The 27,466-nt window shown below is 44.0% G+C and overlaps 2 pseudogenes; both read right to left on the bottom strand.

Moving 5' to 3' along the window:
* Positions 1-288: 288 nt before the first annotated feature.
* LOC144373071 (E3 ubiquitin-protein ligase TRIM35-like) overlaps positions 289-27,466 on the bottom strand; it is a 35,834-nt pseudogene continuing 8,656 nt past the window's right edge.
* Positions 17,419-26,191, bottom strand: LOC144373072 (E3 ubiquitin-protein ligase TRIM35-like; annotated as a pseudogene).

Raw genomic sequence — 27,466 nt, forward strand, 5'->3', positions numbered from 1 at the left:
TAGCATATACACACATGAGAAGGTATTCAACAATACTAGCCATAAGGGAAATACAAGTGTAAGTCTCTGTGAGCAATCACGACACACTTATTAAAAAAGTAAAATACAAGTAGTTGCAACTCCAAATGCTACTGAGCATGCAGAGAAACTAGATTAGTGAGATGTTGCTGGAAGGAATGGAAAATGGTACTCCAGAAAACAGTTTGGCAGTTTCTTAAAAGATTTAACACACACTTACCAGATGTGTTTGTCAGCTTTTCATTGCAGTGACAAAATACCTGAGATAACTTAAAAGAATGAAAGGTTTACTTTGGCTCATAGTTTCAAAAGGTTCCATCCATGGTTGGCTGGCCTCATTGTCTCTGGGCATATGGTGAAGTGGATCATCATGGTGCAGGGCCAGGGTGGAGCAGAGCTGCTTACCTCCCCACAGCAGCTGGGAAGCAGACAGAGTGGGGGTGAGCAGTAAGGTCCAGGGACAAAATACACACTTCAAGAGCAGCCCCCGGTGACCTGCCTCTTCCAGTTAGGCCCCACCTCCCAACATTTCCACTACCTTCCAATAATGCCACCAGCTGGGGACCAAGCCTTCCACACAGGAAGCTTTAGAGGACATCCCAGATCCAAACTACAACACCAGGGGCCAGGCAATTGCTCTCCTCAGCATTGTTCCCGGGGAAATGAAAACTCATATTCACACATAAATCTGTGTACAAATGTTAGAGCAGTTTTATTCATAATAGTCCGAAGAAGGCCCTCAAGAGGTGAACAGCTACACAAACCGGTATATCTACACCACGGATACTTACTGTTGGATGTGAAAAAGGAATAGACTCCTGATGCAGTGACTTGAATGATCTCTAGGAAATTATGCTCAGAGTGGGGGAAGGATGGCCAGTCTCAAAGGGTTACAACTACATGATTCCATGGATAGAACAGTCACAAAAAGACCAGATGACAGAGTTTAGAAACAGATTGGTAATTATCAGGGCTTAGGAATGGGGGTGGAGGGTGACTAAAGAGGTATCAGAGAAAGGAATCCTCCTGGGATGGAGCAGTTTTGCATCTTGAGGGTGGCGGTGTCTACACCAATCTATGAGGGCCGTAAAATGGCCCAAGACACACTCCACCACTGTGGGCTCCTGGTCCTGACATGGTACTATAGTTACCTAAATTGCAACCGTGGGGGAAACTGAGAGTAGGGACCATGGGGCCTCTCTGTACTATCTTTGCAAGTCCTTCTGAATCTATGATTATTTAAATATAGACAGTTACCATAAAAGTAAAAAAAGGAGTCAAGACTATTTCATGGAACCCAAAGATGGTTCCATCCCAGAAATGAGTCAGGCAAGCAATCACGAAGCAGCTCTGCATCTCTCTTGTCCCCCAGCCCACCCCGGCCTGCTTTGCAGAGACATTTGCTTCTTCTCTGCAGACCACCTTTCTGCTGTTTGTGCCCATGGCTGCCACTGCTAAGTAGAGGCACTGGCATCTTTGTAGTTAGGCCACACAGAGAAATCCATTTGCTGTCTCCTAGATCCGATTCAAAATTCCCAGAAAAATAAAATCTTCCAGCCCTGTGTGGGCCAGGTTTCCATACCAAGATCCACGGCAGAGGGAGCCCATGTGCATTTCTACCTGCCAACACCTGCTCCTTCTCGGCTCCTGTTGCACACAGAGGTGAGGCTTGGGTCACAGGCAAGGCCTCTTTCTCCTCCAGGAGAAACTCATTCAGCCTGTAGAGAAAATGATAAGCATCCACCCTCGAGTCCCACCTGAAGGGAACCCTGGGAGGAAGGCTAGACACAGCCATATCATTTTCCCACTTAAAAACAAAAGAGGCAACTTCAGGCCCACAGCCACACATTGGTCACCAGCTTGAGGTGCAAATTAGCTCCGGCTGGACACCTGACAAAGCTCATGGTCATCTGCATGTTGACCCCTGCTGGCACCTGGAGCTAATCCCTTGGCGAGTCAGTGGTGCCAGTCCATCTTCTGTCCATGAAGATATTGCCCTTCTCCAGGGTCCTTCACAGCCGCCCTGGGGCAACTTTGGGGCAGAATTAACTGGCTGTGGTTTCCTGAAGCCTTCTGCGGGGAGCTGGCAGCCTCCAGGATTGGGCCTGTGCTCTCCTGAAGGCCCAAGATGCCTGGCAGTGCAGTTGTGTCCATCTAAAGACCCTGTTGTCCAGGCTACGGTTTTCTTGGCAACAAAAATCCTGTAAAATCTTAACTGGCAGCCTGTTGATTTAATTTAGGGAGTCTGCGTTTACTCAAAGCCATCTCCAGACAGCTTGCTAAGCAGGATAGCCAGAGCCGGGCTGTGCCTGTGGGCTTCAGTTCTTAGAAGGAAGCTGGAGAGCTGTGCCCGAGTTCTCTGCCTAATGAATTATGCCTTTGGGTGTGGAGGACACCAGCAAAGAAATTCTGCCTCTGCCTGGTTGGCTCTGTGAGCTTCCCAATTGCCAGAACTTCCCTGTTTCATAATTGATGTGCCAAATTTAGTTCTGGATGTAGGTTGCTGCAGAGTGTAACAGAAGCATCTCAGTTTACCTTCTAGGATGGACTCTCTGTAGTCTCCGATCCTATACCATGAGCAGAGAGGCCTTCAGGAGCAGGGTTGCATAACTGACCTGATTGTTGATATACACTTGCAGCAACAGTCTCAGATTTGACACTTGCCCTGGCACCTTGCTGAAGCCCAAGGGTGTTTGCAGCACAACCTGACATCCTTCAACCTGACCTTCTGAGCCCCTAATGCCTCAGTCTCATTAGAAAAATGTTCCAAGTTCCAAAACCCACCCAACAATCATTTCACTAGTGATTTCAGTCTTCAGATCACTGATGGCCAGCTTTCTGTTCCAGCATCATGGAATCCAAGTGTCCTCACCCATGAAATGGATCAGCTATGTGGTCATGTGCAGCTTCATTTCCTGGTTGCACCTTATTCCAAGTTCATTTGGCTATAAATGAACAGGAAACTACTCCAAATTACCATGAGCAAAGTTAGAAAATTTATTCAAGTTTAAAGGAATATCACATAGAAACCAACACACAAAGGACAGCTGGGTTAGAGCCAGGAATTGAAAACTAACAGAACCTGGAAGTCTCGGGCTCTGTCTCCCGTACTTGTGCTCCCTGCACACTTTCTTTCTGTATCTAAAAATGGGAGTTCATAACCCACTTGAATCAAATGTATAAAATAGATATGTCAAGAGCTTTGTAATGTTTTGAACAACCAATAAAAATAAATAAATAAATAATAAATAAAAGACTATTTTTCCTCCTACCTCATGACAGACTGACTCCCCAGCCCTGACCATTCTGTGTTTCCTATCTTGGAAAGACAGACCAGTCTTCTCTTTATCTGAGCTCCAGACTCTCTCTGGCTCAGCTCAGGACAGATGTGTGTGTGGAACCTGGGATTTGGGCCAGTGGGTTGGTATCCTAGTGCAAATCTTCATGGAATGGGAGTCCTGCTCCGGGTGAGGCCAAGTGGGTAGTGGAGGGCCAGTAGGTGCGCTGCCTCAGGATTAGCAACCACAATGAGATAGGAATGTTGTGCATATCATCTAAATGTCTTTGAACACAAGGTCACTGCAGAACACTTGAATTAGGTGGGACTGAGAAAACTGGTGATGGGAAGAATGTTTGCAGTACCGGTGCCCTCATCTGTAGTTCTAGAGTTGTCTCTGTCCCCACACAAAAATTCCAAGGGATGAACAGTCCAAGGATGCAGAGCAGACAGCCCACAAGTGACTCTTCAGCAGAGGGTCAGGCCCTGGGACATGAGGTGGCCACCTCCCAAGCCAGCCAGTTCTGCCTGTTTACACGTTTCTCTATGCACAGGGTGCTAAAATCAGGGTGCTGGAATCAGCACTAGGGTCATCCTGACTCATTCCCTTCCTACCCTACTCAGAAGCACATAGAAAACATGGGGACAGGGCAGACTTGGAATCCCCCCTTATAAAGGTTTAAGGACCTCAGAGAATTGGAAGATCATGAAAGCAGGCTTCAAAAAGGGAAGGATAGAAACACACACACACACACACACACACACACACAAAGTTAACAAAAAGTCACTGTGACTTTCACTCACTTTCTGGTGTAGTTTAGGATCTTACCCTTCCTGTTCAATGGATCCAAAATCAGTTTAGGTAAATGATAGGTGAATATAAGCACAGTAATCTTGAAAATACATTTGCCCATGAAAAATCAGTACATAATCAAAAATTCAAGAAAATTATGATCATAAGCAGAACACAAGTGGCATTCTTGTACTCCAGCCAAATAAGTAGGGCATTAGAGGAAAAATAGATACAGGTAAATTAAAGGAAGTGTGATGAGGGAGGAGGCTTGGTAGATTTAGAGGTCACTGGAATATGGTCAAAAAGTCTGTGCTTCATATTGTGCTTTCTAGAGAGAATGGTTATCAGTTTTCTCATTAGGAGGAAAAAAAAACATGTTTTCAGTTGATTTTCTAGAAAAATATCAGCATTTTATTATCTGGACAGATTGTTCTTGATTAACGTGGAATTTGCACGTATGATCCACTTCCGTGAGGTTCATCTGAAAGTGATGAATCCCATCGGAAGGGATGGAAAAGCCATCAGGGGCTGCTTGGGGCTGGGTCAGGGTTGAGCTTTGGTGAGTGTGGAACAGGAAGGAATTTTGGGGAAATGGAAATATGCCACATCTTGACTGTGGTAGTGACTAAATAGGTTTCTGTATTTGTCAAAACTCTCCAATTTAAAATAAATATTTTTGTTGTTGGTGGTGGTGGAATATATCTCAATAAAACTAATTTGTAAACAAGAAAATGTTGTGCAGTAATGCAATGTCTGTGTCTATATCTAGACCTAGATCTATGATGAGAAAAGGAATGCTGCCCCAGGAGCACTGCGGGCACCATCATCCTGAAACAGAAGAGCTGTGCCTTCCCTCTATCCATTGAGGAAAGCAGCAGGGCCAGGGCACAAAACTCCACATGGTGGCCTGGGGCTACATGTGGAGATGGGAGGTTTGGTCAGTTATAAGATGCATGAGCTCTCAGGGTCTGTGATACAGCACAGTCATTATAGTTAACACTTAGCATGAGAAAGTAAATGTTAAGTGTTGGGGGGTGCAGGTACGCACATCAGGTGATGGACATGATAATTAACTTGATTTTGGAACTCACTGGGCAATGGACATGTACAGCAATTCACATCTTATGCTTTAATTATGTATGATTTTATTTGCGAATACTATCTCAATGAAGAAAAAAAAATGAAAGACTCTCCAAAGCAGACCATGTGGACAAGGCTTGCAGGTAGACTAAGGGGCAGGGTCGTTCCTCAGTGGTGGGGAAAGGAGGTGATTCAAGCCCCAAGACCAGCCTGGGCCTGGCCTGGAGGTCGACAGGGCAGACTATAATGGGGGCTCACCTTTGTGCCTGGGGGTTGTGCTCAAATAAAAGGGCAGCAAACAACTGGGGCTCAACAACCCACACACCCCACCAGGTTTGCAGCTTTGAAGTTACCGGTCCCACCCACTCTGACCCGGGAGCATTTGGGGTTGGGGCCACTTCCCTCTCTGCCCTCTGCCTTGGCATTTGCTGCTCCTACCCTCTGTACCAGGATGGGTGCAGTGTAGGGGGTGAGGGGGAAAGTATTGGTCATCTAAGGATTCACTCGTGGGAATGAATTTGTCACTCTTTGTCACGCTCTGGGCCTTACAGGTGCCTAAAGGTACTATTTTTCTTGGAGCAAAGAGTCCTCCCCCATGTCCTGACCTTTCTTCCCTTGCAGGTCCCTTGCCAGGTGGAGGGAGGTATTACAGTTTAGATCTGTGGTGTCCCCCCAAAGCTCCTGTGTGAGACAACACTAGAAAGTTCAGAGATGAAACAATGGGGTCCTAAGGCATTGACCTAACCAGTGCATGAGTCCCCTGACAGGGATGAGTGAGTGGTTACTGTAGGCAGGTGGGGAGGGACAGAGGAAGCAGGCCAATGAGGACGTGCCTTTGGGGTTTATAGTTTATCCTGGAGAGCAGATCTCCACCCTCCCACCTCTTTCTCTCTCTCATCTGAGGTGCTTCCCCCCACAGCACCCTTTTGCCATGATGTTCTGCCCCACTTGGTCCCAGAGCAATGGAGTCAGCAACCATGGAAGGGACTTCTGAAACCTTGAGCCCAAGTAAACTTTTCCTCCTCATCTATGTTGTTCTTGCCAAGCCATCTGTAGCAGTCCCTGTGAGTTGGGGTGGGGGTACACCTCAGCTTCTTTATATGAGATTTCTCTCCTCTTGGGGCAGCCCCCCCCCCGGGACAGAATCTAAGTATCATGACTTACAGGCCACTTCTGATTCCCATGGGGATCCTAGCATCCATGTTGCTCTAACAGAGCTTACAGGTGCAACGCAGCAAGGTACAACCCATTTGGGGCAGCCTTCCTAGACTCTGACATGGGCACTGCCAGTCAAACACCAGCCCTCCGGTGTGATTCCTCAAGCCTTGGTCACACCAGTCCACTGTAACCTCCCAGCTCCTGAAGTCGTGCAGCAGGTGTTCCACGTAGTTCATTAGTCATGGAGCTGGAGAGAAACACGGCCTTCATTCTCTAAGGCTGTTCATGCTCAGGGTGGGAAGAAGTTGGGGTTGGTGGCTTGGAAGGAACTTGAATTCACAACACACCAACAAGGCTCCTTCAAGAAACACTCCCTCTGACCTCGGCTCTCCCCTTTGGTTTCTCCACTTGTTTCTTCCCTTCCACACTATCCTTCAGGGTCCTGCTCCTTTCTTTAAAATAGGAAAGTTGTTGGACTTATTTTCTTAGAATCTCATCCTGAAATGACACCACTAAGAATTCGGACATAATGACTCCTACACAAATCAGGTCCTCTGCTAAGTTCTTGACATAGATCACCATATTTAATTTTTATGACAAATCAACCTGGTGAGAATGACTATCACCATCCTAAAGATGAAGACACTGAGTCTCAGGAACATTAACCAACTTGGCCAAGGTCATACTGCTATGTGGCAGAAGTGGTCAGTATACCCAGGAGTGTTATTCTATGTAGGTGGATGCTGCAAAAGGAAACTGGGTTGTGCACCAGCCTTCAAGGAGTGTGCAACTCAGAGAGGACATATGTTATCACCTTCTCCTTCTCTTCTACATTTCTTTATCATCTCCTTATAGCACCCCACCGCACCCCACTCCTCCTCTCAGGGCTTAAACCCAATGTTAACACTGCACTTTCACCATGTATTTTATTTATTTGTCTCTCTCATTTGTGTATGAGGTCTTTGAGGGTGAGGACTGTGGCTTTGTAACCCAATATCCTCTCTGCATGAATCTCAGTGTCTGGTAGGGGCTCAAAAACTGGAATTAAGGACAGAATGAAAAAAAAAGGGAGTAAACTGGCCATTGTTACCTCGACCTGGTCTCAATATGGTTATAGTAGAAGTTACAAAGACAAACCTACATAAATACAGTTATATCACACTAGACAAAGGCACCATAGACATATATTGGAGAAAAGATAGCCTCTTCACAAAATGGTGCTAGGAAAACTGGAAATCCATATGTAGCAAAATGGAATTAAACCCCTACCTCTCAACCTACATAAAACTCAACTCAAAGTGGATAAAGGACCTAGGAATTAGATTAGAGACCCTGCACCTACTAGAAGAAAATATAGGTCCCACTCTCCATCATGTTGGCTTAGGAACTCAATTCCTCACCAAGATTCCTAAAGCACAAGAAGTAGAATAAAAAATCAATAAATGGGATGGTATCAAACTAAAAAGCTTATACACAGCAAAGGAAAAAATCAAGAATGTGAAGAGAGAACCTAGAAAATGGGAGAAATCTTTGCCACCTTCAACTCAGAGCATTAATCTACAGGATATATAAAGACTTTCAAATAACTTCACACATACACAAAAAACATAACCCAATCAACAAATGGGCAAAGGAATTGAACAGACACTTCACAGAAGAAATATGATAGGTGAACAAATATATGAAAAAATGTTCAACATCTCTAGCAATTAGAGAAATGCAAATTAAAACTACACTGAGATTTCATCTCACTCCAGTCAAAATGGCAATTATCAAGAATTCAAGCAACAATAAATGTTGGTGAGAATATGGGGGGAAATGTACACATATAAATTGATACAACCACTCTGGAAAGCAGTATGGAAATTCCTCAGAAAACTTGGAATGGAACCACCATTTGACCCAGTTATCGTACTCCTCAATATATACCCTAAGGACTTAAAATCAGCATATAGTGACATGTTTACATCAATATTTATAGCAGCTCAATTCACAACAGTTAAGCTATAGAACAAACCAAAGTGCCCTTCAACAGATGAATAGATAGAGAAATTTGGCATATATACACAATGGAATATTACACCACCATAAAGAAAAATGAAATTATGGCATTTGTTGATAAATGGATGGAACTGGAGATTATCATACTAGGTGAAATAAACCAATACCAAAACACCAAAGGCCAAATGTTCTCTCTGATATGAGGATGCTAACACACGGTGGGGTGGGTATGGAGAGGGAACAATAGAAATACTTTGGATTAGAAAAACAGGAATGAAGGAAAGGGAGGGGGGATGGAAATAGGAAAGATAGTAGAATGAATTTGACATCACTTTCCTATGTGCATACATGAATACACAATCAGTGTGACTTCTCATCATGTACAACCACAAGAATGGGAAGTTATACTCCATGAATATATGATATGTCAAAATACATTCCACTGCCATGCATAACTAACTAAAAATAACAAATGAAAAATATTTTAAATAAAGAATATGGTTATAGAACTTGATATGTGTAGGGCATGATGTAACATGGGGCATGTTGCAACAGAAGAGAGGAAACTTAACTTGCTGCCTGCTACCCACTTCCCAGTCCTGGGGCCACATGTGGCTAAGAGAGCACCTAGCGATTAGCCAGAAGGCATTGCCATGGGTTGTGATGAAGAATCGGACCACCTCTAGGATAGGCTCAGAACCCTTCTGTCCTCATGGACAGTTCGTGTCTTCCATTACTGCCTATAGGATAGGTATAGATGTAAATTCTCCCAACCCTGCTGACCTTTACCCTGATTGGCTCCTGTACATTATATTAGCTGTGTGTGTTTTCTCAATAAATGAGATCCTGCTTTGACTGTTCTCCCTGGCATGTCTGATTGTCCTCCTGAAAGGGAGGGCTGGGTGTGAGCAGCCAGTTGATATTTACCTTTCTTGTTTCTCCTGGTTGGGGCATGCTCTCCCAATCTCTCCCGCAGATCAGGAGGGAACAGGGGGCTAAAAACCCCAACAGATATGCAGGATGTCTTAGGTGTTCTCTGGAATGGAGAAAGTGGGTTGACAGGGCGTTGAGCTGGGTCATCTCTAAGGCCCCTTTCCAAGATGTTATAGCAGCTCTCAAGGAGCCCAGGAAGTAGAAGGCAGAAGGAAGAGGGTACTCACCTCTGACCCTTCTCTCCTTGGACTCTGGTACATTTCAGTAGAAACCCAAGGGCAGCCATTGGGAATCGGCCCAGCAGGCTCTGAGCCCAGCATAAAGGAAGCATCCCAAGAAGAGGGAAACAAAGAAGATGAGGACTCCGGAGGACAGAGCCAAGGAAGAATTCACTCCAAGGCAACAGAAGCACACCTACTGCTTCATGGTGATGGGTTTCTAATTTTGCACAACCACTCCCCAAATGAGCTGTTGGTCCCAATCCATTATAATTTAAGGTCCATAGACTCTGAGGGAGGGTAAAAGGAAATCTGTGGAAGATGAGCCTCTGCTTCTGGTTTATATTGTGAAAACTGACTTCAGAGTGCACCAGAACTAGGAAAAGAGATTGTCAATCATCTTTCCCATCATGGTGCTATTTCCAGCTATCCCTCAGCATCCATAGAGGATTGGCTCCAGGACCTGTACAGATACCAAAATCCACAATCCTCAAGCTCCTGATACAGATGGTGTATAATTTGCTATAACCTACTCTCATTTTCCATATATTTTAAATCATTTTTATATTACTTGTAATACCTAATCAATGCCTACATATACTTTCATTTGTATGAATTCATTGTAGTATCCAGCCCATGGAAAAATTCAAGCTTTGTTTTTTGGAACTTTCTAGAATTACTTTTTTAAATATTTTTGATTCACAGTTGGTTAAGTCCAGAGATGTGGAATCCACGGATATAGAAGGCCAGCTGTGTGTGTGTGTGTGTGTGTGTGTGTGTGTGTGAGTGAGAGAGAGAGAAAGAGAGAGAGAGAGAGAGAGAGAGAGAGAGAGAGAGAGAGAGAGACAGAGACAGAGAGAGAAAGAGAGAGAGAGAGTGAGTTTATTACTTGGTTGTCATTTTTTATAGTGTCTTCACTGAACTGGGCCCAGTTCACCCTCTTGGACCAGAAAGGCCTGATATCATAGTGATAACTCACCACCTCAGACCAGAGCTGGTCTGGAAAGTGAAATGCACCAAAGCCACCAACCACCTGGCCTTCCCAGCCTGAGGGCACACCCCCTGCCTAGAGAGAGTTCACCAGACACAGGCACAAAGAGTGCTGTCCTTGAGGCAGAAGGATGCAGGTCACATTGGGCATGACATCACCCTGGCTGGCTGAGCCTCTGAGGACTCTAACGATGTCTCAGACTCCAAGGGATGCTGCTGGACACATACTCCAGGGACTCAAGGCAGCTACAGGTCTTTAGGTAATGAGTTCATGGCTGCAGAAGTAAGGTGATTACCACAGCCTGTACAAAGAATGACTTCACTGGGCTGGGAGCCAGGAGAACAGAAAAAAGAAACCTGTTCCTGATCAAACCTTGAACCTCCTTAACCACATTCAATGGATCCCTTCCTTTCACGGAGGAGCATCAAAGAATTTATGAATCCCCCCACCAAAACAAACAAACAAAAACTCAAAAACCCACTACATGGGGTATAGGACACTTTTTGAAAATTGGTTATATACAAAACCACAAAGCATCAACAACTACAAATACGAGACATTATAGACTGTATTCTTTGACTTCAATAAAAAAAATTATTTGACTAGAGTTAACTAAAGATACCACTAGACCAAAAAGTAAAATATTCTGAATCCTCAGAAGAGACAACTACATGCTCAGGAACAAAGCAAACAGACATACAATAAAATCTAAGAAATTTAGAAGTAATAAAAACAGAACTCATAATATGAAGTTGGCACAAAATTAAGTCACCAAGCTTATCTGTCATGCTATTTCTTATAAATAGGCTAAACTTGCTTAAAAAAAGAAACTACTAACATGTTTGATTGATACATGTAAATTTAGTTATCATAGCATTATTTGTAATAGTAAATATTAGAAGTAATCCTAATTTCCTTTGAAAAGTCAAGTGACCAAGTAATAAGTTCCATACAGTGGTACATCACACAGCTCTTCAAAAGAATGAATTAACTCTATATGTGCTAAATAAAACATGCTCTCCAGTATGTATCATGTTTTTAAAAAGCAAAATAAAAGTATTTGTAACCTGTGATTATCTTGTGGATTTTTTTTAAAGGAGGATATCTCTGGAAAGGTCCACAATAAACCAGCATTGGGGGTTGCTCATGGGAAGAGGAAATAAGTGGTTGGAAACAGAGGAGAAATGCTTTTCACTATCCTCCTTTTGAATTTTGCATCTGTACCCAAGTGACTATTACTAACTTTTTAAAAATTTAATGAAGGAATTTTTAATAAACTTTTAATTAAAACTTTAATTATTTTAACTGAAATAATTAAAATTAAACATTTTAATAAAGAATTGACTAATTGAATTGGATTGACTAGAAATTATGCATAATGTTTTAAAAGTGATCAAAGAATTACCATTAGTGACGGCTCAGGTTCTTTAAATGTCCCAAGAACATGCCACATAAACTGTGCCACAGCAAAGAGGAAACAGGAGCAAAAGTAACAGAACAATCTTTGCTCAAGATTCTATGCCTTCTTCCCCATTTATTTATCTTTTGGTAAACCAAACTCATTTTTATTCTTTTGCAAATAACTAAATTTTTGTTTTTTTTGTCTGTGCCATCCTGAATGTTAGAATTTACTTTGTTTCCTGTAATTTGGAATGTGTCCCATGAATTTGAATCTAATTGTACCCATTATTTTAGTTCTACACTGTTCTGATTTTTATTTTCTGCCTTTCGTCTTTTTTATTTCTTAAAAAGAAAAGAAAAGCCCCTCTCCCAACTTCTGGCAATGCTGCCTGAGTTTGCCTCCATGTGTCTTTCCCAGTTTCTGGCTTGTTACAGTTCTTTAGATGCTCCTTCCACCGGCCTTCAGGGATAGCACAAAGTTCTTTTTTACTTTGTAAAAAGTAAAGTAAGTGAATTTCTTTCTTGCCTTCTATGGTTTTGGTCTGGAATGTTCAGCAGCTCACTCCCTTCTATCTTCAAAAAAAAATTTACAGAGTAAACTCTGCTAACCAGGATGGTACAAACAACACAACAAAAATTTAGTTATTTGCAAAAGAATAAAAATGAGTTTGGTTTACCAAAAGATAAACCCACTGGCCATGAGTAGGACCCATTGGATGAGGATATGCATAGGGCTGAGGGCAGGTGGATGCCCCAGTACCTTCCCAGCTTCACTCAGCATCAAGTAGGGTGATATGTCTGGAGGTGGGATCTTCTGTGTCTACAGCTCTCACAACTATGAAAAAGTAGACTGATTAGAATAAAACATAAGGATCTGGGTTGTGGCTCAGTGGTAGAGTGCTCGCCTATCACATGTGAGGCACTGGGTTCGATTCTCAGCATCACATGAAAATAAAATAAAGATGTTGTACCCACCTAAAACTAAAAAATAAATAAATAAAACTTACATAGCCAGCTGTAAGCTACAGACATGCATGCATACTGGTAAGGGTTCTTCCTATCTTTGTTCTACTGTTTTGAAGGGATTATACCTCCCAGGATGCAAGATGTGATCCTTGGTTCTCTCTCCTCTGATCACCGTTTTTTTGGGCTTGCAGTAACTGAATGGGTACAGCAAGACAAACAGAAGGAAACAGTAACCCTGACCACTTAAAAAAGCAGTTCAGACAAAAAGTTGATCTCATACAAGTGAAGAGTATAAAGATGGTTACCAGAGGCTGTGGAGAGTGGGGGCAGGGGATGGGGAGAGGTTGGCCAAGGGGGACTAAGTCACAGATAGACAGGAGCAAGAAGCTCTGCTGTGCCATGCATAGTAGGGTGGCCATAGAGAACAATGATGTATAATGTCCATTTCAAAAAGCTAGAAGAAAGGAGTTTGAATGTTTTCCCCACAAAAAAATGATAAATGTTTGAAGAGACAGAGATTCTTATCTTGATTTGAAATAATACAATGTATGCATCTATTGAACATCACCTGGCACCCCAGAAATAGGTACAACTTTTGTGTATCAGATAAAGTGAAAAAATTATTTTAAAAAAGATAGCATGGAATCAGTAGAGTTAGGACAGGTACAGAAACTCCCTCAATTAAAATGATGCCGTGACCCTAACCTCAACCACCAGCAGGTCACTTTCTAGTGAGCAGAATGGCCGTCTTCCACAACCTAAATTTTTGTTTCCCAAATTCACTTTCAACCTGAGGAGTTGCTTCATTTGTTTACACTCAACAGACATAAATCTCAGCCAGCTTCTCTGTCACCTAGTGTCGATGTCCTTTCCTGTTCATTCCCACTGCTGGGACCAGGCCCTCAGAGAACCAGAGGGAAGACTCCAAGGACTAACCTATAGATTCAATTCTACAGCACAAAAACCACCACCTTGCTGGAACCCCAAAATCTAATGTCAGAACCTCAGTAGCACCCACTCCTCAGGATGCAGAAGTGGGCATGGGTCTGTTTCCAGGTGGGCACTAAAACTCCATCTCCCATGGCTTTATAGTTAGGGGATTCCTCCCTATTTCTGTCAATATGTTGGACATCTGCCACATTTGTGGGGGACAAGGGTTTTCATCTGTCTTCATTGGAATTGGGAACAGCTGCTCCAGGGCCGTCCACCACACACACCACCTTACAGTGGAGTCAGTGAAGTATCTCACAGCTCTGTCTCATGTGGCTCTCCAGCAGCTCACTCCCTTCTACCTTCAACATGGTTTTTGTCATTACTTTCATTTTGTTTTCCTTATCACATCACTTTCTTTGGGTTCCAGTACTGCCTTCAATTTATTTCTCTAACCAAACCCTTGGCATACTTCTTAAAGGGTCATCACTCCCCAAGTTTTTGTCCATCTCCTTATTTAACTTCCCACGTGAGAGCCCAGACTCCTGTGACCTCAACAAGACCATGTACCAATGGCTCCTGATCCTGTTCTCTCACATCCAGACCCTGAGTTACAGTGCTCTTGTGACCAATGGCCTTCTCCAGGCTTCCACCAGAAAGTTCCACAAGCACAGCACAAACTTACATGCTTTCCTCTAGTCCCTATCTCAGTAGCCACCACTAGTCACTCAAGCCAGAAGCCTGACAGCCACCAGACTCTCAACTTTCATCACCTAGAGCACTCTATCCATGACACAGCCTGGCAATCCAACCCTCCTTCAGTATTTCCAATAGCATCTCTCCTCTTTATCCCACACTCCCTACCTAGGGTCAGATCCTCAAACTGAATTATCCCAGTTAGGTCACATTTACTGGCGTACAGCCTAGAAGGTGCGCTGGGATCTGGGGATATTAACTCCAGGAGATGTATTTAAGGTCTGGCTTTATGAGAGATCACTCATGGGGCTTTGATAAGCTTCCTGCACCTGTGTCACATGGTTGGATGGAAGCAAGGATTAAAATAGAACATACTTGGAATGCCTTCTGAGTAAACTGGAGGTCCACACAGCAGGTGGTCATGGAAGAGCAGCCTTTGCCAGTAGTGGAGTTCAGGGGAGGAAGCAGAGAATCCCTGGATTGGTTGAGCCCAGTGTGTGCCATGCCTCCCTCCATCCTCAGGCTCCACGCTGCTGCTGTTCAGGGAGCAGGGAGGGACAGACTCCCTTCCCTAGAAGAGGGCTGAATGGAGCCTGGCTACCCTGGCCCTCTAACTCATTTCCACGTGCCTCTGTGTTCCTCCCTGGTCTACAGTGTTCCCAGACTGTCTGTTCTCTACACTACATTATGCAAATCCCAGCCAGCCAGTATCCATAGAAACCAAATCTCCCATCTTCCCCAGCCTGCTCCCTGGCAAAGGAAACTCACTGGAGCAACAACCACAAACAAGGACAAACACCCCAGAGCAGGAAGGCTTCCCTTGCCATCAGACTCAGTCCTTACTCACCTGTCTTCCCACACTCTGATTACTGTTGAAAGGAGCAGGTGGGACAGGCCAGGGCACAAAGTTCTCTTCTTTCTTAAAACCTGAAGGGAGATATTAATAAGCGCAGGTTCTCCCATCACTAACGATTGTCTTGTCCAATCCAAATCACTATCATTAAGATCACCTTCCCTGGGCATGAGTCAGCATTTGACATCATCTTTAATCTCATGCATACAGCTACATGAACCATTTTGGAACTTGACAACACAATTTCATTGTGTATGATATGATGAGTAATAAAGATCTGTTCCTCTCTAAAATTTTCTGCTATGCCTAAAACATTATGACTCTTTTTCTCCAGGCTGAAAACATGAGGCAAAGCCTCTGGTACCACACCCAGATTTTTTAATACTGGTAGGCAGCTGTCTTCTCTTCTGTGGGACACACAGCTCTTGCCAATGACATGGGTCGACCTGGGGAAAACCATGCAAGTGTCCAGGTTGCCCTGTTTACAAAAGTTTGATGCTCTACCAAAGCTTCGCAGCTATGTAAGGAGCAGGGCCAGGAGTAACGATAGAGAACTTGGCTACTAGTGTTTGCCCAACTTCCAGAGTTTTACATACTTGCTCCCTTAAAGTCTATAACCACCTTAAAAGACAGGAACTAGGTCTTTTCCACATCATGACACCAAGAGGTAGAGGGGTTGTCTCTCCCCAGGGTCACAGTGGTGGTCAGTTTAAACTCTGGGCATCCAATCCCATATCCAGCCTCTTAACCAATGGACACCTTTGGGAGGATAGAGATTTAAAAAAATCTATGTTGAAGTATAAGGTTTAAGGTTTCCATTTAGCTTTTCTCCTCTTGGTTTTAAACACCAATTATAATGCAATATTTAAACAAAAACATAAAGTAAAATCCACCAATTGAACTGAGTGCATGAAAACATCCCAGACAAACCTCCCCCTTGAGAAGGGAAAACTATTTTAATAACATGCTTGGAGTTTTCTCCTCATGGCTGGGTTGCTTACAGATACAGTATAGGACAATCTGCATTTTAATTATAGTGTGCTGGGCAGGGTGGGGCAGAATACTCTTATAGGCTACGTGCCATACACAAAATCTCTCTGTAAAGAGAAAAAACACTGATAGGAGGGACTGCCTACTAGAAGAGCTGAATGTGCAGAGGTGTGAGATTGTTCTAATACATTTTGTACCTTTGGGTTTATTGCTATGTAAACAGATTATCAAACATACACAAGCACACATGTACGTGAGCATGCACCACACACACACACACACACACACACACACCCACACACACACACACACACACACACACACACACACAAATTAAAGGCAAATTACTGCTTGCCTTTTTTTCTAAGAGCATTCCAGGTCTGTATGTTTAACTCTGAAACCTATTTTTCTTGGTTACTTATAACCACTTTTCCATGTTATTGAAACTTTTTCACAAATGTTAAGTTGTATAGACATACTCTTGTCAAAAATCTGAAGGAAAGTAAGAGTTCCCAACATAACTTCCACATCTCAGCTTCTCACTTTTCTTTGGGATTCATCGTGACTGTAAATCAGAATTTCAACATGCAGAACATCCCATTTGCTGAAGAATTAGCCAACAGTAATAAGCCTATACTAGGTTTAGGGTGGAATATTCAGCATTTTTCCAAAGTCTGCATCACTGGATCCCTGAGAAGCCTGAGGCAGGTACTAACACCCTCTTTCTACTTGCAACAGATGTCCAAAAGCCTCAGATAGCTTCTCCATCTCAGGGTTGAAATCTGTGTTCAGGATCCTGTCCCTTGTGCCTTACCAAATGCTGCTGGTAGTTTTGTGGAGTAGTTGAGGACAGCTTGCCTGACCTGCAGGTCATACCTCCAAAAGGGTGCATGTTGATTAGTGAAATAGATATGTTCTGTGACGTGCACTCTTCAGCAAATTTGTCACTGTGAACACTTGAGTATGCTTACCAAACCTCGGTGGCAGAGCCAACTGCAAACCTGGGCTGTGTGGTACAGCCCCCTGCTCCAAGGCTGCAAAACTGTGTGAACGCTACTGCAGTGGCACTGTCAGGCAACGTGACACAGTATATATCTAAACACAGAGACGGCACAGAAAGATGCTAATCAGAATTTTTCAGCCCTATTATTATCTTGCCCCTACTTTGTAATTATGACCCATCATTGACATGATGCATCTACAAAAAAACCACCCACTGTGGCCCAGGACATCCCTGGGCCTAGGACAGCAAAGGTGAGAATGATGTAATCCCTACATTCAAGCAGAGAAGACAGTCAGGTGCCTTTCAGCAAGAGGGGCAACACGCAATAGCAGCCCCAGGAACCCTGAGCAGGATCTACAACAATGGAGGCAAAGCAGGCAGAAGCCTACTGGGCAGAGTTTTGTTAATATCTCTCTAAGGTGTTGGGAACACTCCTGCCCGGCACCATCAATAACCACGGAGCTCACCAGACTGCCATTTTGATAGTTAACCAACAATAATCTCATTCTGCCAAAACTTCACCCTTCAGAAGCAAGAAGAAAGGAAGAAAATGGCTATTACTTGAGTTATGATCAAGTGATCACTGGTGCCAACGTGCAAGTTCAAGGAGCCAGGGGGGACTCTCCTACTATTTGCCTTGGAACTCACAAGTCTGCTCCCCAGGCTCCCATCTAAAGGGCACACAGTTAGGGGTTAGGGAAGATCTGCAGATGAGGACATAAGCCCAGGCAGGTAAGGAGTGTGCACACAGGTGGTGCAGCAAATATAACCAGAACAGTCCGAGTAACCAACAGCAGGTCACTGTGATACAAATGGCCCTGTGAGTACCAGGCAGCGTGTGTAACAGCCAGGTGTGCCTGGAGCCATATGAGATGGAGGCAGGACACCCAGTAGAACAGAGTCCAGCCACAGTGAGCTCTGAAAGCTGAATTGCAGAAATGCACATGAGCAGGTCAGGAGTGGGGGCCACTCTGGGTGGCCACTGGAGACCAAAGATGGTGCATCTGGTGGCAGCACATAGATGGATTCAAAAGGAGAATAAGACAGGCAGTGTACAGTGGGCTGCTGCCTCCAGGGTAGACGCTGGAATGGGAAGAAAGAGGCACAGGTGGGAGAGTATTCAAGGAAGACCCTTGGAGAGGGGCTCGCTGCCAACAGGATAACCACCTTACCCTGAGCATATCCAGAATCCAGGCTAGATGGTCTTAAGGGCAGTGTCAAAAGGAGGATTCCTAAGATCTGTAAGCAACTGAAAAAGAAAAAAAAAACAGACCAGATATTATCCAAATTAAAAAACTGGGGGTTTCAAAGGATGTCACCAAGAAAGTGAATGGACACACCTAGAATAAAGAGGAAAGTTTATAAGTTCTATATCTGACAAAGGGACTAGTCTCTAGAATACATAGAGAACCCTTAAACTTAACAATAAAGAAAACCCAGCTAAAATGGGGAAAGGCTCAAGACAGTCCCCCCCAAACAGATATATAAATGGCCAATAAGCACATGAAAAAGCTACTCAGTATCAGCATCAAGGAAATGCATATCAAAGCCAAAGCCATACCACTTCACCATCACAGGAGGGCTAAGTCAGAACACAGATCACAGTGCTGACAAGGTTGCTGTGTACCCGGAATCCACACACACTGCTGGTGGGAGTCAAAGGGGTATGGCTGCATTGAAAAGCAACTTGGTGGTTCCTCAAAAGGTTAAGAAGAGTCACCATAAGACAGAGCATGTCTGTGCCTGGGTGGACCCAAAGAGAAAGAGAGACAGGTCCATACAAAAATCTGTACACAGATGTTCCCAGCAGCACTGCTCAAAACCAACAAAATGTGGAAACAGGCCAAATACCCATCAACTGGCGAACAATAAAACACAGTACATCATTTCATACAACGGAATATTACAATAAGAATACACACTACAACATGGAAAAACTCTGGCTTACAAGAACACCGAAAGAAATAATGTCAAAAGAAAAAGCACATCATTTTTATTTCTTTGAAAATGAGGTCTAGGCTATCCAAATTATCCTATATCTTAAAACAAACAAAACAAAACAAACAAACAAAAACCTTTTAACAGCTTGGGTGAAAACAGTTTTAAACATTTATTCTAACCAACAAGTCAGGCTGATCATACAAAATGTGTACTTGACAGGTTAAACCCCAGCAGAGCACACACACTCACAACTGCTTGGTTCCCAAAGTGCCCAGAGCTCTTTTTTGGGGGGTGGGGGCGGTGGGGGCTGAGAATCTGACACATGTGAGCTCATTTGCCAATTGCCAAGCTGGCCCCAGTGGCATGTCACATTTGGTCCCTCCCCACTAGTTACATAACCAATGTGCACAACACACTTATAACCAGGACTCCTAATTGCTGTTTAGAACATCAGCTGTTATAAAGTGGGGAATCCAGGCTGGAACGTGCCCCTAACTATAACACAGTACCCACGGGACAGTATCTCCTTTCATGTTGCCAGTTCCCAGGACACACACAGTGAGCTGGAAATTAGAAAGCATTTGCAGGCATGAGAAAGGAAAGGTGGAGGTTTACAGTGGAGAGGAGAAACAGGATGGAACCCAACAGGTAGCAAGCTGGCTGAGGTCAGTGACACATAGCAGTGAGGACGAGGGACACTGCCTTCCTTCCCACTGCATAGCACCTGTCTTCCAAATGGCCTCCCTCAGATCACACCCTTCCTTTCCTTCTAACTGGAGGGGGCACCTCTTCCCTTCCCTTCTCATACTTTCACCAGAGGAACTCACCCCACAGAATTATAGAAGGACATGGTCTTCTAGTCCCACTGTCTATTGTACAGATGAGGAAAGTGAGTCCCAGCGAGGGAACAGGTGCACAGCATGATTTTAAGTTTGTTAAGTGCTCTGGAGCTCTTGGTTCAGGAGATTAGCTCTTGATGTACAACCAGATAAACTGGAGTTGATGGATACAGATGGGCAGCTTTTCATCCTACCTTACAGGACTCCCAGGAAGATCTGTGAATGTTTTAAATTAATAACATAAAGCAGTAGCTGAGCTGAGCCCTGCACTAACTGTTTGCTTCTTTGCTGAATTCCTGATGTTCTGGCACTGGAGTGACTGCAGCTCTTAAGCTAGCCAAACCCTAAGCAGCCAATAGGCCTGAAGGCTGCCTGTCTCATGAGTCCAGCCAACCTAGACCATGGAATCACACCAATTCCTGTAGCAGGCTCTCTGCCAAGTCAACATCTCCTGTCCTAATCATCCTAAGGCAGGTGCAAGAAACGAGGAGCAGTCCTCCCATGCCAGAACCTACTAAAACTACTCAAGACTGGCGAGCATCCACCTGGTCTATGCTGCCCCACCCATTCCTTCCCAGGAAAACCACAACAAAGGCTTTGCCAGCACCTTCCCCTCTTTCCCTTTGTATCTTGACTGACCCTAGTGCTTTCCTGTGTGGCTCCATGTGGCATGGCTGGGAAATGAGTGACAGACTCTTTCCAATAGCAGTCATCTCCTGATTAATTGGTTTTAACCATACCTGGAAAATAATAAAACCTACATTTTAAAACAGGCCTGTTCTAGAAGTAAACATTTTCTCCAGAAATTCTCAAATGAGGACTTAAAAATTCACACCCTGGGTAGAGCCTGGACCCAATGAGATACTTCCTGGATGGCTTTTAACTGAACAGAGAAGAGACCAAAAATAAAGAAGAGGCATAGCCCTAGAGTCACAAAAAAAGGCAAGACAGAATGGCAGAGGATGCTGGCACCTCACAAGGTAGTGGGCAGAGGTGTCAAGGCCGGGGATGGGCTTCAGGAAGAGGTAGGAATAAAGCAGGCCCACGGCACAGCATCCAGCAGGCCTGGGCCAGTTCAGATGTCCAGCTCTTCCTTTATAGCGATGTGCAAGGTGCAGATGCTCAAGGGCTCAGGAGGCCCATCACCCCACACACCCCCAAGGAAAAAGTAGGGCCGCACCTCCCAGAAGCATGCATGGAAGGTGTATAGGTGGCAGTTATGTTCAGCATCATAGAAGGACAGCTCACCCTCTTCGCACTCCAGCTCCACACATAGGTGGCACAGGATGGTCAGGACCAGGGGCGAGGTGGCCGGGTCCGAGGTCACACAGTGGTCCCCCTCCACACCCTGCATGTGGCACAGGTACCAGAAGCCAGAGCGTGTGTCATGGTAGCAGCTGTGTGAGTGGCCTTCTGTACCTGTATCTGGCTGCACCCCCACCACACCCATCCGCCAGCTCTGCAGGTCACCCAGGGCCACCTCCCAAGCATGGGATCCTTGAGAGAAGGTGCAGGATCCCAGCAGGCAGGGTGCTGAGGAGAAGCACTCTGGTTTTCCACCTGTAGGCAGTAGCCATGGTTAGTGACGCTGGTGAGGTCATCAGACACCGAAAGCCAGCCTGCTGCAGTGTTGGGATAGAAGCTGAAGGGCACTGAGGGCAGAAGGGGGACAGTTAGCAAACCTGATACTCTCCCACCAGCCACACCAGGTGGTGTCCCCAGGGCCCCAAAATGACCACCTCAGTTCTAGTTTCCCTGGGTTGATGGAAATCATGGGTTCAAATGTAAAGGCCAAAATATATGTGAAAATCCTAACCCCCACCCAGTGGCCCAGAATGTGCCTTTATTTGGAAATGGGCATTACTATAAATACAGTTATAGTAATAAATACTTAACTGTATTTATTACTATAAATACAGTTAAGACAAAGTCAGACTGGAGCAGTGTGGAACTTGAACCCACCTTGACTGTGCCCTTATAAAAAGGGGAATGGAGACAACACATGAGGTGAAAAGCCATGTGGCAGAGGGCAGAGGGTGAGGTGCTGCAGCTGCAGGCCAAGGGCAGCCAGGCCTGCCAGCCAACACCAGAAGCTAGAAGAGACACGGAGGGCCCCTGCCACAGGTTTCAGAGGACCACAGCCCTGCTGTCACCTGAGCATGAGCTTCTAGCCTTCACAACCAAGAGAGAATGGGTTTCTGTCATTTAAAGCACCCCATGTGTGGTCCTTTGGTGACCTTGGATGGAGAAAGCCTTTCATTAAACACGTTACAGTTCTGAATAGAGGAAGTATTTCTCTTTCTGAAGAGGACAGAGGGTCAGGGCATCTATAGGAAGGTGGTCTGTCAGGAGGGGCTGCAGCCATCAGGCAGGAGGGAGATGACCAGGGCCAAGGGCCTGCTGGGAGGTCAGTGGAGAGAATGGGTAGCGCCTGACAGAGTGGAGCTTGGCAGCTCTATGCTAGCATGAAGCACCTTCCCTGGGCGCGAACACTTCCCAGAACCCCTTACCAGATTTGATGGAACTGATCATCTTCTTCCACACATGGTACTGCAGGGAATCCAGGTACCGGCAGGGGTTGATGAGCATGCTGGGCTAGATGGGCTCTAGCTCCACCATGAAGAAAAGCCTGTGGAAGGAGGACTGGGCATGGTGGGTGCAGTTGGGGCAAAGCACCTGGGCTGATCTGGGTTCACTGGAAATGGGCAACAGGCCTTGCTCCCTTGCCTCAGGCCTAGGTTTCCTCACTGCCTTCCCCAAGACAAACCTGATTGGTACAGGAACCGACTGAGCTGCCACACCCTTCAGGATTCAGTAGACAGCTCATCCCACCCCAGCTGGGAAAAATAGAAATAGGAGGTTCTCCAACATGGATGCCATCCTTATGGACAGAAATCACACTTACACATCTGCTTGTGGCATGTGTAACAAATTGGTAGGGACCTTAACAGTGCTCTACTCCAACAAAACCAAGAGGTCACAGTCCTTTGCTTGAGCACCTCTGGTGACAAGGAACTCACTACTTCCCCTAATTCCCAAAGCCCACTCTTTTATCTTTGGATGGCTCAGACAGGGACATAATTCTTAATTATTCATCCCAGAGAACCCAAAGCCATCAAGGCACAGAACTGTGCAGGACAAGGGCCTGTCCTGAAGCTCTCAGAGGGAGGAGGCTGGTCAAGAAAGATGTCTAAATGTTAGATGGCCACTGAGAAGCATGAGCAGATGCATGCTGCTCTCCCTCCCCTCACAGTGGCTGGAGACGCTCCATGCCAGTCAGAATTGGAGAGCCTCAAAGAAAGGTCTCTCCATCTGGCAGTCCCCACCACTCCCTGTGGATCCCACCAGCTGGCTGCATTACCTGCCTGGCCCTGGAGCCACTGGATTTTGTACCTTTGGTGTTTCTGCCTGCTCTTCCCCTCCCCTCCACCAGACTTGTCAACTTACTGGCGCTTTCAGTGCTTGTGTTTCTTAAAGGAAAGACACAGACACAGACACAGAGAAAGCATGGTAAGTTTCTGACCTTAAGAGGAGCCATGCACCCCATGTTCATGGATCAGAAGACTTAATATTGTTAAGATGTCCATTCTCCCCAAGCTGATCTAGGTATTCAGCAGAATTCCTTTCAAAATCCCAGGTACTTTGTAGAAACTGATTCTAAATTTCATATGGAAATTCAAGGAACCCCAAAGAGCCAAATAATCTTTAAAAAGAAGAGTAAAGTTGGAGTCACACTCCCCAATTTCACAGCTTATTATAGAGCAACAATAGTCAAGAGAGTGCAGGACTAACATGTGGGCAGACGGGGAGATCAATGGAAGGAACAGAACTAAAAGTCCAGAAGTAAACCCTCACATTCACTGTCAGCCAATTATCTATGAGGACAGCAAAATCATTTAAGACAGGAATGGTCTTTCCAACAAATTGTAAAAATTATTAAAGTACACACTAAATTGTTAAAGGTGGACCCTAACTTGATGCCATATTTTAAAACATGACATAAAATACATCAAAGGCCTAAATATAGAGTTAAAACTGAGAAAGAATTTGTGCCTAGAACACAAAGAATTTTTACAACTGACAAACAACCTAATTAAAAATGGATAAAACAGTATAATTAATACTTTTCCAAAGAAGATCTACAAATGACCAATAACCACATGAAAAGATGCTAAATATTGTTAGCCATCATGAAATGCAAATCAAAATAATGAGATACCACTTCAAACTCAATGGGATGGCTACTTAAATATATATATATATATATATATATATATATATATATATATATAGAGAGAGAGAGAGAGAGAGAGAGAGAGAGAATATAAATATATATATGAGAGAGAGAGAGAGAGAGAGAGAGAGGGAAAGGATGTAGAGAAAGTAGAATCATTATTCACCGTTGATGGCAATATAAAACAGTGCATTTGCCTTGCAAAAGAATCTGACAGCTTTCAAAGGGTCAGAGTTACCAAAGAAGCTAGCAACATCCAAGAGAAATGAAAACATGTACATATAACTGGTACATTAGTTGGGTGCGGTGGTGTGTGCCTGTCATCCCAGTGACTTGGGAGGCTGAGACAGGATCACAAGTTCAAGGCCAGCCTCAGCAACTTAGACCTCAAGCAAGTCAGCCAGACTCTGTCTCAAGATTGAAAAAATAAAAAACTAGCACTAGGGATGTAGCTCAGTGGTAAAAGCACCCTGGGTTCCACTCCCAATACAAAACAAACCAAAACACTGGTATATGAATGTTTACAGCCCTATTACTACAAGAGCAAAAAGTAAAAACAACCCAAATAATCACAAATTGATGAACAGATAAAATATAATATACAATAGAGCAGTATCATTCCTCCATAACAAGGAAAGAACTATTAGTTGCTAAGACATGGATGAAGTTGCAAAATATGCTGAGTGAAAGAAACCAGTCACAAAAGGTACATATTATATGACTCCATTTATGTGAAATGTGTAAAATAGGCAAATTTGGTAGACAAGAGAGATTGGTGGCTGAAAGGCACCAGGACAAGAGGAATAGGGGAGTGACAGCTGAAGGATTTGGAGCTTCTTTTTGGATGGATGAAATGATCTGAAATACAGATTGTCAAGATGGTTGCACAACTGTACAGTGCTGAAATCACTGAACTGTATGTTTTAAATAAGTGACAAACTGGGTGTAGTGGTGTGGGGCTGTAGTTCCAATTACTTGGGAAGCAAGAAGGTCACTCAAGCCCAGCAATTTGAAGCCAGAAAAAGCAAGAATGAGATCCTATCTTTTAAAAAACTAAATAACAACAACAACAAAAATGGGTGATTTACACAGTGCAATATATAAATTATATCTCAATAAAGCTGATATTTAGAAAAACAAAATCACAAACCAAAATCATTGGCAGAAGGACAATTTCCTTAGCAGAATCATCAAAGAAAGAAACAATTTAAATCCTTTGAGTGATTCTGTAATCAGTGCCCTCTGGAGACAAGGCATATCATGGTTTGACATGAAGTGGTCAACCCACAAAGGTCCTCCCCAGAATGGGACACACTGCTGGAACACAGTATTTGCCCCCTGTTCCAGAAGGTGAGCTGTCGGTGGTGAAGAGGATAGTGTGTCATCTTGATCATCTTGATTTACAAACCAGCCTTCAAGTTACAGAAACTTCTCTGCGGGGCCCAATAATGAAATCAACCAAAGCGAGAAAAAATAAACTCAATGGCATCTGTTTTTTTTAAGTGAGAATGGAATCATTCTTAAGAGAGAACAAGCCATATTTAAGTATTAAAAAAATCTGGTTTTGAAAGACCACGTTTACTAGGGGGTAGAGAGATAAGAAACCAAGGATGGCACAAAAGCAAAGCGAACAGGGGGAGCAAGAGAGAGAGACACGGGGAGAGCAGGGGAGAGAAGAGGCTGGAGACGCCACCCCTGTCACGCCCCTGGCCTCTGACAAGCAGCACACCAATGCCATCCCTCAGGACCAAAGCCAAGAGGTCAAAGGAAGACTGGCATGGCGGGGCTGGTGACCATGGTTCTCTAGTCCCTGAACATCCGGCCCCATCACAGAACGTGGCAGCCACGCTCGTCACCATAAGAAAAGAGAACACTAAGGCAGGAGGGTTTCAAGTTTAATATCAGCCTCAGCAACTCAGAAGGCCCTAAGCAGCTTAGTGAGACCCTCTTTAAAAAAAAAGAAAAAGAAATCATTGCTTATTGATGATAACCCTAGTCCTGTAACCTCCTCACACACAACAGTCTGTATCTCATTTGGGTTCTCAATAGCATGGAAAACCCTGTGTGACAGAAGTGAATTATTTCAAATAGCAACAATTTTTAAAACTTGTTTGCCTTCAAATCTTTTGCCCTTAAATATGTCTGATCAAAAGTTTTTCTAAAACAGTGGGAAGTATTTAACACTCAATCATAAAAAGTGCACATTCCAAATCATAACCACAAAAATATTAAGAAAATGAGACCCAAACCATAAAAATACTCAGAGAAAAAGCAAAGAAATATTTCTTGCCTGAGAAAAAGAAATTGCTAGCATAATATGAAACAAAAAAGACTCAATCAACGAGATAAATGAATATATATTAAAGATAAGCTTTAAATGACAAGACCTTATAAGCAGGGTTAAATACATGCATGTAATTCCAAAATGACTACTGTATAAATGACCCCCCCCCCCAAAAAAAAACCCTAAAAATAATTCATTGAAAAAGAAATGACAAACTGGGAAAAATGTTTGCAATATATTCAACAAACTAGTATTAGTCTTAATATACAAAAGCACTCCAAAAATCCAATGGGAGAAAACACAAATATTCCAAGAACAAAAAAAGGATATTAATTGGTATTCACATCATTCACAAAAGAAATCTATACTGTGAAAAGATGGGCAAAGGAGAAGGGACCACGTAGGAAGAGTGGAATCTACTGATTCTTCTCACACAGGACAAGAAAGGATGGAGCAAAGAGGAAAATTCGGCAAGAGCCAAGGCAACTCCAGCCACTGTCACACCAGCAGGGACAGCCTCATGGTAAAGGGGTAAACAACAGAATGTATACTCAGCGACTTGGATTCAGAGAATTTAACGGGAAAAGCACCCATCCAGTTAGAACTCTGGAGGCCTCAACCTGACCACCTTAAGAACCCTGGCCTCCACAAGAAGCCTAAGAGCTCTCTGCTGCCTGGCAGAGAGAGGTGGATGCACCCCCCTTCACCCTAATCCAGCCCTATATAATACAAATGTAGGTATTCTGATCATGGAAATGTACAGGGAAGCATTCCCCTGGTGTGCAAACTCTTGGAGGGTCACAGGCACATTATTACCCACCTTTAGAATGCCCTGCAATCTCTCTTAGGATCTAGTAATA

Source organism: Ictidomys tridecemlineatus, unplaced genomic scaffold, assembly GCF_052094955.1.
Source record: "Ictidomys tridecemlineatus isolate mIctTri1 unplaced genomic scaffold, mIctTri1.hap1 Scaffold_223, whole genome shotgun sequence".
NCBI lineage: Eukaryota > Metazoa > Chordata > Mammalia > Rodentia > Sciuridae > Ictidomys > Ictidomys tridecemlineatus.